The sequence below is a fragment of the Schistocerca piceifrons genome, chromosome 4 (genome assembly GCF_021461385.2).
Source record: "Schistocerca piceifrons isolate TAMUIC-IGC-003096 chromosome 4, iqSchPice1.1, whole genome shotgun sequence".
Classification (NCBI taxonomy): Eukaryota; Metazoa; Arthropoda; class Insecta; order Orthoptera; family Acrididae; genus Schistocerca; species Schistocerca piceifrons.
In genome coordinates this window covers 467,602,559-467,614,106 of record NC_060141.1, presented here as the reverse complement: position 1 = coordinate 467,614,106, position 11,548 = coordinate 467,602,559, and the positions used below count along the sequence as shown (strand labels likewise).

Here is an 11,548-nt window from a genome sequence, read left to right as displayed (position 1 = left end):
ATAGAATGTTAGGATATAAATGTAAGCAGTTTACTGTGAAATAATTTTTACCAGAAATGATGAAATTAATTGTAAATGCTGTGGAAGTGATTTCTGTTCATGTTGCCAGAAGTTCAAGCAGTTTTTGGAAATAATGTTCACTCAAATGAAAGGAATTAGTGTTCGTTAGTGTAGTGGAAAAGAGCTTTCCATTGTTAACAAAAAAATGGAAGCTGTGATAGGAATAAATGTTAGTTGATAACATTACCACAACAAAGTAGCACAATAAAAAGTACATCCGGTGCAGAATGCAAAAATAGCATCATATGTAAAATGTCCATAATATTTGACAAAATGGAATAAATTGTTCTTGTATAGGAGTTCTAGGTACAGTGCAGCCACTTTTAAGAATTACCTACTTTTTCCTAAGATAAATGCTCTATGAATGCCTTAAAACATTTTTTAGAGCTGAAACAAAATGTCTACCAGGTCATAAATTCAAGTCGCAAAATAAATTTCAAGTACAGCAAGAGTTAAGATAGTTAATTTACTTTGAATTTTCCTAAAATTTAACAGTGTGGGTATTTTTGGGCACATCCAGTTGCAAATAACTTCGTGATAATTTGCGTAGTTTTCCAGACAAAAATCATTGGTCACAAATAGTTCAAACTAAGGTGACATAACTATTTTCCAGAAATGGAAATCAATCTGTTTTCAAATCACAATAATGTTAATGGTGCTCAGTTGTAGATGTGAAAATTTTGTATATTAGTGTATATCTTGTAAATAATGATTTGTTATTTATTAATGTGCTGTGCTACTTTCTAAGTAACTTTATTTAAAAATAAGGCATTTTTAAATTGTATAAAGTGTTAAGAAAGACTGAAAATGTTTTTCTCAATTCCACTGTGCCTCATTCTCAAAACTGTTGAAATCAGCTGTGAAAGCACTACCTAATGCAAGGAGCATCAGTTCACTCAAGATGACTGATAAATCTCAACACAGCTCTGACCCTTCAGAGACTTACTTTCAACTTTTTAGCATGTTAACAGTTGGTCTTACAATGGCGGCTATATTTTTTAAGAAATAATGTTGTTAATTATCTATTTTCACATGGCGTTAGTATTACAGCCTACATTGTTCAAACATCATGAATCTGAACTGTTATTCTGAGGCAAAGATGACTCATTGTGGTAAACATTAAAATTTTATATGTGATTGCAGGCTTTATCAGCATATTTCAGCTATGAAATCTTCACGGGTTATCAGCTGAGTGGCGTTGTCTTCTAGTCGCAACATTTCAATGGACTACATATTAGACATCTTCAGGTGAAGATGACCTTCGCCAGAAAATGATGGATACGCAATCCATTGAAACGTTGCGACTAGAAGACACCACTCGGCTGATAACCCATGAAGATTTCATAATTAAAATTTTAGCATGCCTCCATAATTCACTGCAACTATTTAGCAACTGAAAGTAAATGTGATATTTTATTTCTGTGTGGTTAATGTGATAAGAAATGAATCTGTGCAATTATCTTTAATAAGTTGTGTTAAGACTTTTCATCATATCGGAACTGTTCATTGCTACCATAAATGTAGGTAATTCATCATTTGAGGCACATAAATTATTACTGGTGATCAGATTTTGATGAAATTTTTGCAGCAAATCAAGCCCACCACCTTAAGAGGCTTATCCCAGTTCCTAGATCTATATACTAAGTTTCTAACAATTAGAGCTTGAAATTATGTAAACATTGCTTTCAAAATAAGAAAGTGACTTCAGTTGGGAGTTGTGGAAGCCTGTGGAATAATATGGCCAAAAGAAATATCAGCAGCATGCCTACAGACAGATACAATTGGCATATGCAGCCTCCCTTCCACAAATATATTTTACACTGCACTGATATTGTTAAACAGTAACATCCGTTGCATCACTCGGTGGTTACATTTGTGCTCACAAAGGGCACAATATTAGAGCTTACATGGACAACAGAACTGTTGGCCAGCAACAGTGCAGTATTGCTGGGAAGTCATTATCATACATACACTTTCTTATTTTGACTGAGATGGTGGAATGTTAGGTTGTTTCATAAGAATAGTGCTTCAGTTCCATGCATATTTGGCCATTAAATGAAGTAGCTGTTACATATTTATATTCTATTTTTATACGAGATTTTTGTGTATAAAAATAGATGACCAATTTGTAATATTAATAAACTACACTCAGTGTTTTATATTAAAATACGTGAGTGTTGTACCTGCAAAATCTAGTGAAATATCTTCAAATTATTTACTTTTGCATTCACTCATACTGTAGCTTCATGGCTGAGGTCATGTCACCATTTTTATATTAAACTGCCAAAGTGATATTAATTTATTTCAGAGGATTTGTCAGTAAATCTAATGGTTTCCACTTCAAACAGTTCTGTTCAGTTTATACCAACATGTTCTTTACATTAAGGACTGCTATTCTTACATAAAAAGGTCTTCTGTAAGCAAAACATACCTGATACAACCTTAGAAAATCTGGTTTTAGTCTGTTATATATATTTTTAACTTGTATAAATGTCACCAACCCCAAATCTTGAGATATCAGTCATAGACACTGTGAGAATTACTAAAGAAAATCATGTTGATGTTACTAAAAGAACACACGTACATTGGCATTATCTCCACAAATCTGAGTCATTTTTCAGTGTGCTGTTAATTATTTGCGAAGTATTAATTTCCTTGTTGTGATTTAAATAAATGTTTTCATAAGAAATGAAAATTAAAATAATTTATGAAAGATACCATTTGTTCTTGGCATCTGTTTTTGATCCAGCCAGTTTACACAATACAAAAATAAATATTTTCAATGAAAATATTTTTGAAAATTTAATTGGGAAGATAAACAAAATCAACTCAAGTGGGGCAAGAGGAAACCTCCATAAAGGCTAAGTACATGTGCACGCTGTAGGAACTAATATCTCCTTCTGGCAGAAGAATTGAAGGGAAAGGAGAAGCAGTGAAGGAAAATAACTGGGGGTGTTTAGGAAATCGGCAGTTCTGAAGAGTCGCACTGAACCCCAGGTTAGGGGAGACTTACTGGATGGTATGAGGAAAGACGAACTCTCCCAATTTCCTAAATCCTTCCAAGCCTTTCCCTTCATCCCTTTACCTTCATCCCTTTACCTTCATCCCTTTACCTTCATCCCTTTACCTTCATCCCTTTACCTTCATCCCTTTACTTCAGCCCTTCTCCCAGGAGCCACCACTGGCTTTCAAAGCTTTCACATTTACTTAACCTTCAAAGGCAACAGTAGAACCATACTGATCAAAGTGGCACACTCATCATTTCAAGAAAACTAGGGAAATGCATTTGTTTTTTAAGGAAACATTTATGGTGCAATACTTAACGATACGTTAGAATAAATGTTTTATTAAAATCTTTTTATTAGAAGACATGAAGTTTGGTTTCTACAAAACACCTGCATCACTTTGATACAAATAAATTACATTTGTTTCACGTCAACACAATGCTCTAAGAAGGTAATCAAACTTAATCATCTCCAAATCCAGAGGATAGCATGTTTTCATTACTCCTTCATCTTCTGGGTGCATTTGGAATTGATAGAATGGATGATTAACTGTGCAGGTATGTAATTTTGAAGGCTTAGCAGAAACACCTGCAAATCTGTTTAATTAAGTTTGAGGTCAATCAGTGTAATATGCAAGGCTTGAATCCTTGAAATTAATTTTCTGTATTTGTGATATCTTTGTATCCTCTCCTAAAAGAGTTTGACAAACTTCGTAGTGATGTGATAAGTTTTCAAAGTCCAGAAACTTGTCTGTCATGTCTTGGTGTAGGAAAAGTTCACACTTCTGACAGCCACAAACAAGGCCAATCCATGCTTGATGTGTGAAGATTTCTATCAGCTTCTTTTTCTCTCAACTTATGAAAGAGAAAACTGTCATTTCTTAAGTATGGCCATTCATGAATGAGTACACAATATTTTTGAGATGGCAAAATTTTTCGACCAGGAACATAAAGAAATGCCATTACAAAGTTTTAAACAATGGAAAATCCAGGATGGAATGTAAGAATATTATGAAAAGGAAAGTTGCCACTCACCATATAGTAGAGATGCTGAGTCACAACAAAAGACTCACAATATAAGCTTTTGGCCATCAAGGCACTTCAGTTGCCAATTTGATATGATCATCTTTCTGGGTCTTCCTCTGCTTTTTTTTTTTTTTCTACTTCAAATGTATTGTGCGTTTACACGTTTTACACGTACAGGTATGTTTTAGGCACACAAAAGTGAAAATTGAACTGTGGTGAAAAGTTCTTTGTGGACATGATTTTTTTAGTATTGGCTTTTCCTCTCACTTTTTTTCTTTCAATAGTTCATACATTATTTTGTTAATGGACAGTTTGACAGACAAATATCAGCATGAAGACTTCCTTTCTCCATACTGGCTGCTGTATTTGGGGGAAGATTTCAATATAGACTCCGATTCTGTCAGTTTCCCCTCAGAGATCTTGTTTATAGTTTTTTCCCCTTTGTTAGTGTTATGTATTCCAGACATATTTTAAAATTCAGAGTGCATCATCATTTCTTTCATTGCTTACTTGGACCACACCTAGAAAGTAATTTTACTGGTCACTTAAGATGAACTGTCTCATCACCCCATTTCTATGAGTAGGTGTTCAATTAGAATGTCTTTGCTTAGGTCATTTGGGTACTACAGTTCTTACAACATTATATAATAGTCATTTTTGTGTCCTTTGAAGGTAGCTGGTAATACATGCTAGGTATCATTCCCTGATTTTATGCAGGAACATGCTCACTGCACTTACAGCAGCAATTACATTCTAGAGGCATGAATATGTTTGCTGGCACAGTGTTACCTTTCACATTGCGATCTGTACTACTTAGCTATTTTTGTCCTCTTATATGTTCGTCAGGCTCTTCACTGTCCACGTCTTTTCCTAAATAACCTATCAAACCACTGGAAGATTGCTCAGTCTCTTGAGAAATATCTGAAAGTAATAAAATCTCTGGCAAAAGCTCAACCCTGAGACGGGTGCAGTATGCTAAGATGCGAGCTGCTAAATCAGTCAGTCAAATCTTAAGCAAAGTTGTTCTAGACAAAAGTTAGTCATTCAGGTTCCATTATATGATTACTCTTTGTAAATATGCTCACCTCCATCATCTGTTTTGATGAGAGACTCAATCACCTTATGTTGGGGGTGGTAGGATGAATGTTCAGTGGAGAAATCCTCATTACTTTCAGAATTGCTTGATGGACTTGCTAATGTACTGTCCATGGTACAGCATCTATTTCTGTTGTTCATTTCACTGACATGCTGTTCCAATGATGGGAGTATCCATACAAAGAATAACAATGTTACACGTCTGTGAAGCAAAGAGTATATAGTGTGCAGCAAAGGGAACATAGTGTGCAGGTAAAACTGTTGAATCCAAGGAACAATGTTCAGACTGAGAAACTAAAGGAATGAACCAGCTGACCTTGACATAAAATAACTTTTGTTACCAGCTGAAAAACTTACTGTACAGTCGTTGAATGAAATGTATTCTCAGTCATAAAAAACACCCATTTTGACATTAATGTAACAAGTTACATTAACTCCAGACTATAAGTCACAATCATCATATTTTGCACATGTATCACTTAAGCTTTCACACTAAATTAGAGTCATAACTTGCAGCAATACCAATCCAAGTATGGTTTTTCCCTTCGGGATTCAGAGTCATAATGACATATCTGAATTGGTGAATGAAAATAGTCTAAGAATCATGAAGTATCATGATTATCGGCAATGTGGATTGGTGGTGGCACTGATGTTCCTACTGTTTCAAAATTTCTTTTGCCTTCATCTTGAAAGATGCATTTTGTAGATAAGTTGTTGTTATTCTAAATCCGCAACAGGGGTCATAATGTCTGGATGTATTTTTAAAAGTAAAAGCAATTGCAAAACAGGAGATTGAGACATTCTTGCAGATCATCATGGTTTCTGCACTTTGCTCAGTGTGGCACAAAAATTTGTTTTCTCCCATGCATTCATGCATAAAGCTCTAATACAGAAAAAAAGTTACTTTCATCAGTATGGTTCTCCTGTCCTCATGTATGCTTTCTCCTGCTGCCATTTGGCAGTTTCGTTAAATTCTATATATGCAGTGATTAATAAAAAAAAAAAAATACTGAATACTGCAATATCATTTACTCTGTTAAATATTGTGGGCTAGTACGAGACTCTGAAATAACCCAATACCATAACATATGTACAGACGTCAGTTATTCTGAAGTACGCACAAAACAATATTTTATACACAGTGCGTGAATAACCGCCTTCTAACAGATAGTTTGTGTGAGCGCTGCTATTATGGAGAGAAAATATGTGTGCTTTTATGCAAACTGTAATGATTAATTTGTTTCTGATGGGCTACTGGTCATTTATGTACCAACTTTCACAAAGAAACAGATATTTTTTATGCTTATTAAATGGAATATTTTTATGTATTTACTATTCATTATCTGCAAGGCAAAAACTGAGGAGAATCTCATCTGCCGTTAAGTGGACAATCTCAAACATACTGAACTCACTCAGTACGCAAACATTAATGAATGGAATTTGTCTTACTTTACTAGCTTTGAAACAATAAAAAACATCAAAATAGAGAAGTCTCTCACATTTACAGTTAACATTACAGACTGAATTTCTAACTAAAAAATATCGTCAGTGTAATGGCTGACCAAATGCTGCTAGGGAAAGAGAGCTCCCCACAACACGAAGTTCTGAAATAGTTACTAATTACAATTAATGGTGGCTATTACGGGAGGTACTCACTACTCCAATAACCAACACTTTCTAATAACAATGGACATATATTCTGATAACTTACAGACAGACTTACATTAAATATTAGACTGTGATACAATGGCGGCCTTCCACTAGACAAAAACAAGCTAGGAACCAAAGTCTAACAAAAAACAATTATCTCTGTTCTTCTTCATGTATGTTACACAGATACTTTAAACAAAAGGCCATTTGTTAAATGCATCGTTTTTTGTGAGTTTTACTGACAATAAACAATACTCTGTAATATTTGATATTCATCGCACGCACGGATGCAGTCTTTCAATAATTTATAGTTCACATGTCACTATTTTTTCACACACAAAAAACCCTTTTAATTTTTCTGGAAATGTCCATTTATGTGACGTTCCATCACATGTTCCATTCTAATACCATGTCCTTTAGCAATGCTATGAAATGTTGCACAATTTTATGTAAATAATTGTATCTGTAAGTGAAATATAATTATTCTCCATGAACCTCTTGTTGAGGAGACTTGGGTGGCTCAACAATTCAGACCAGACAAGTATTCAGTCACTGATGAGTGTTTTTCAGTAGTTGGATACAACATTCTGATTGACTGATCTGGACTTGTAATATTAGTCAACATTACTCTGCTGTTTTTCTACTGTAGTACATTTGAAAGCAAAGGGAAAAGATAGCAGTTACATTCCTCCAGGATTCACAGCTTTACTGTGTTGTCTATTCTATGGGTTACAGTATGGAATGTTAGATCCCTTAATAGTGGTGGTACCCTGGAGAACTTGAAAAGTGAAATGTATAGTTTGGATACAGCAGCAATTAGTGAAGTGTGGTGGTAGGATGAATAGGATTTCTGGTAATGTGAGTAGAAGGATATTAAATCAAATTAAAATATGGGTAATACAGGTGTAGGCCTAATCCTGAACAAGAAAATGAACAATATAGTGCAAAATTGTTGTAATCAAGAGAGGAAAATGTACCACAAGTATACGTGCCTGTTAGCTCCACAAATGTTGATGAGATTGGAAGTAATGTGTGATGAGATGAAACAAGATGTTCAGTACATGAATAGAGATTAAAATTTGTGCTGAGTTTGTGCAATTCAATAGCAGAGAAAGGAACAGGAGGGAAAACAGCAGAACAACAGGGGCTGAGGGGAAAGAATGAGAGGGGACACTGTCCAGTACAATTCTGCATTGAGCAAAATCTAATCAATGTAAACCATTTCCTTAAGAACCACAACCCTGAATGTGATACAGAAAATGATGTCTCTTTAATACACAATGTGACTGGAGTTGGCCACTAGTTATCGAGAGAGGAGGATGTGCTGGTATAAAACGAGGCAGGGAGTGATGGAATGTCAGTTGCGAAGCGGTAAACACATCCAGACAGCTGATCAAATACACCACTTCTAGGATTTGGGGAATGATCCTTTCATGGCTCGAATATGCCTTGCGAATTAGTAATGAGGGCTGATGAGTTGATAAGCCTGGAAGCTGTTGTCAGGTTTCCTGAATCCAAATAGGTAAATACCAGGCTGATGCTCCAACAGATACACTCTAAACAAACATGTAGAAAAACGTTCTCACACTTGCATGTAATTTTTACCCTAGAAACAGAGAGATGGGGTACATTGATTCTGCCCAGGGTGGGAGTAGTGATGTTAGGAAGAGCATCCACTGTCACTAACATTGCCACAACCCCATACAACAATGTCAATCCTGTAGAGAAATGGGAAAGGTGAGGAAGAAGTAAAGAAGTAACAACAGCAACATGGTATGGCCAGAAGAACTCAGTGACTTTAAATGTGGACTAATCACTGGATGTCACTTGAGTAAAAAATCAATAACGGACATCTCAACATTTCTAGAGCTGCTCAAATCGACTGTTGGTGATGCCATTGTGAGGTGGAAACATGAGGAACAACCACATCTAAAATAAGACTTGGCAGATCTCATGCAGGCTTACTGAAAGGCAGGGACTTCCATGCATTGTGGAATGTGGTTGTAAAAGTAGTACGAAATCAGCAGAAGGAATCACTCGTGAGTTCCAAAGTGTTACCAGAAGTCCATCTAACACAATGACTGTTCACAGAGAGTTGAAATGAATGGGATACGATGGTCAAGCAGCTCCTCATAAGCCACCCTTTTCCACAGTCACTGCTAAGAGATGCTTTAGGTGGCTGACTGTAAGCAAGTGATAAGGAGTGATGAATGATACTGTACCCTGTGACAATCTGATGGAATGGTTCGGGTTTGGCAAATGCCTGGAGAACATTACCTCTCATCAGTTTAGTGCCAAAGTTGGAGTATGGTGGAGGTAGAGTTATGGTACGGGTGTGTTTTTCGTGGTTATGGTGTGGTCCCATTAGTGCACTTAAGAATGAGCTAAATGCCGGAGGATTGGAACACATTTTAGAGGCATTGTGTGCTGCATATGGTTTAGCAACATTACAGAGATGATGACTGTTTGCATCAGCAAGACAGTGCATCCTTTCATAAATCAGCATCTATGAGGTAATGGTTCACGGACAATAACAATCCCGAAATAGATTAACTTTCCCAGAGTTCCAACTTGAACACCATGGAAGATATTTGCTATGAGTTACAGTGTTGACGTACCTTCAGACCCCTAGTCAACATTACCACCTACTCTGGTTTCAGTTCATGCGGAAGACTGGACTTCCATTAATCCAAAACCATACAAACACCCCAAAAAGTCTCCCCATCAGAGACCAACACATCACAAAGGCAAAGGTAGACACATTTCATGTTGATGTCAACTAACAGATGTCCGGATACTTTTGACCAGACAGTCTACTGCCATCTCATGAGGAGACTGCATTGGTTCAAAAACTAGTTAATGTTACAGTAAATCATAATAAATCATTCATATTCAAAAAGTGACTGTTTGAATATCATACCTATGTAAACAGCCAATTTAAATCACATTTGCAGTTCGTCATTCCCAATGGATATAACGAATTTATTAATTATCGTTAGTACGACAGTTCCTGTTAACGCAAAGCCTTTGTAAAAACGAGAAGATTTTGACACAAATGGACACACCTGAAAGGTGAGGTTGATTGTTAGAAGTCGCCAGTGCATGGCAGCTTAACGTTATAGGTTAGTCCTTCCAGAACTGCAGCAGGAGACATATTGACCATTTCATTTCATTTCATTTTATTATCTTCCTGTATATCATTTACATGATGTAGGAATTGTCACAACAAAGTTATCATACTAGTACAAGTACTACAGACATAATAATGGAATATCACTTTCAAGGCATTTTTTTAAAAGTACAAATTTAGACACATAAATTAAAATTTTTGGCAATAAATTTACACACAATCAAAGTACTCATCTACATCATAGAACGTTTTGCTTAAAAGGTAATTTTTAAGCTCAGTCTTAAATTTTACTTCATCTGTTATTGCCTTCATGTACACTGGCAGAGCATTGTAGACTTTTATTCCAAAATAACTTACATGCTTTTGGGTTTGTGTTGTCCTTACCCTTTCTACATACAAATTTTTACAAGTTTTAGTATTATAATTATGGCAGTCCTCATTTGTACGTAGATTTTTCATATGTGCTCTTGTACACAGAATGCTTTTAAAAATATACAGTGATGGTATTGTGAGTATTTGCAGTTCTTTGAAAAGGGGCCTACAATGAGTTCTTGGAGAGTTATGTGTTATGATTCGTATAGCTCTTTTCTGAAATTTGAAGATATCTGTTAAGCTTGATTTAGTTTTACCCCAGAACACTATGCCGTAAGACACGATGGACTGAAAGTAAGCAAAATACACTAGTCTAGTACAGTCTGTGCTGCATACTCTAGATAATATCCTCAGTGCAAAACATGCCGAATTGAGCCTTTGGGATAAGTACTTGAGATGGTCTTTCCAGCTTAAGTTTTGATCAATGTGCATTCCCAAAAACTTATCCATTAGTTTTAACTGGAGGTCCATATCTTGAGTTGCTTTCCCATACTGTATATAATTTGTTTTACTTAGATTAAGTGTTAACTCATTAGCATTAAACCAATGTTGAATATATTTCAGGACTATATCAGTTGTGGTAATTAATGATTTTTTATCATCACTTATAATTATGCTAGTGACATCTGCGAACAACATTATTTTGGTAGAAATATTAGGATTTTTTATGTCATTTATATAAAGCAAGAATAATAAGGGACCAAGAACACTGCCCTGTGGGACACCTATTTCCAATTTCTTTGCATCTGAGACCCACTTGATTTTCTGATTTTTATGTTCTGCGATGATTTCTACTACCTGAGTTCTATCTTGAAGGTAAGATTCAAACCACTGCTTCACAACTCCCCTTACACCTATTGCCTCCATCTTGTTTAACAGAATTTTGTGATTTACTGTATCAAAAGCTTTAGATAAATCTAAGTTAATTCCCACTACACATTTTTTAGTGTCGAGACTCCTGACAATCTCTTTGGTATAGGCATGGATAGCTGATTCTGTGCTGTGGCCCGAGCGAAAGCCATGTTGATTGCAGTTTAGAAGTTTGTGAGCATCCAAGTAATTTATGAGTCTGGTTTTCATTAATTTCTCTAGAATTTTTGAAAAAGCGATGTCACTTTGGTCTGCTGACCATTTTTTTTTAGATCGAAGATTTTAAAAAGTACCAAAAGGGACCAATGGCCACCACCTTTTGCACCACTATGAAGAAGTCA

The 11,548-nt window shown here is 35.6% G+C and overlaps 1 protein-coding gene across 2 annotated transcripts in view; it reads left to right on the top strand.

Moving 5' to 3' along the window:
* LOC124796403 (proton-coupled amino acid transporter-like protein CG1139) overlaps nucleotides 1–2,719 on the top strand; it is a 457,844-nt gene extending 455,125 nt beyond the window's left edge. For both annotated transcript variants that reach the window (XM_047260579.1, XM_047260578.1), the window contains exon 10: nucleotides 1–2,719. This exon is cut by the window's left edge and continues 1,221 nt beyond it. The gene's annotated coding sequence lies outside the window, so the exon portion shown is untranslated.
* Nucleotides 2,720–11,548: the final 8,829 nt, after the last annotated feature.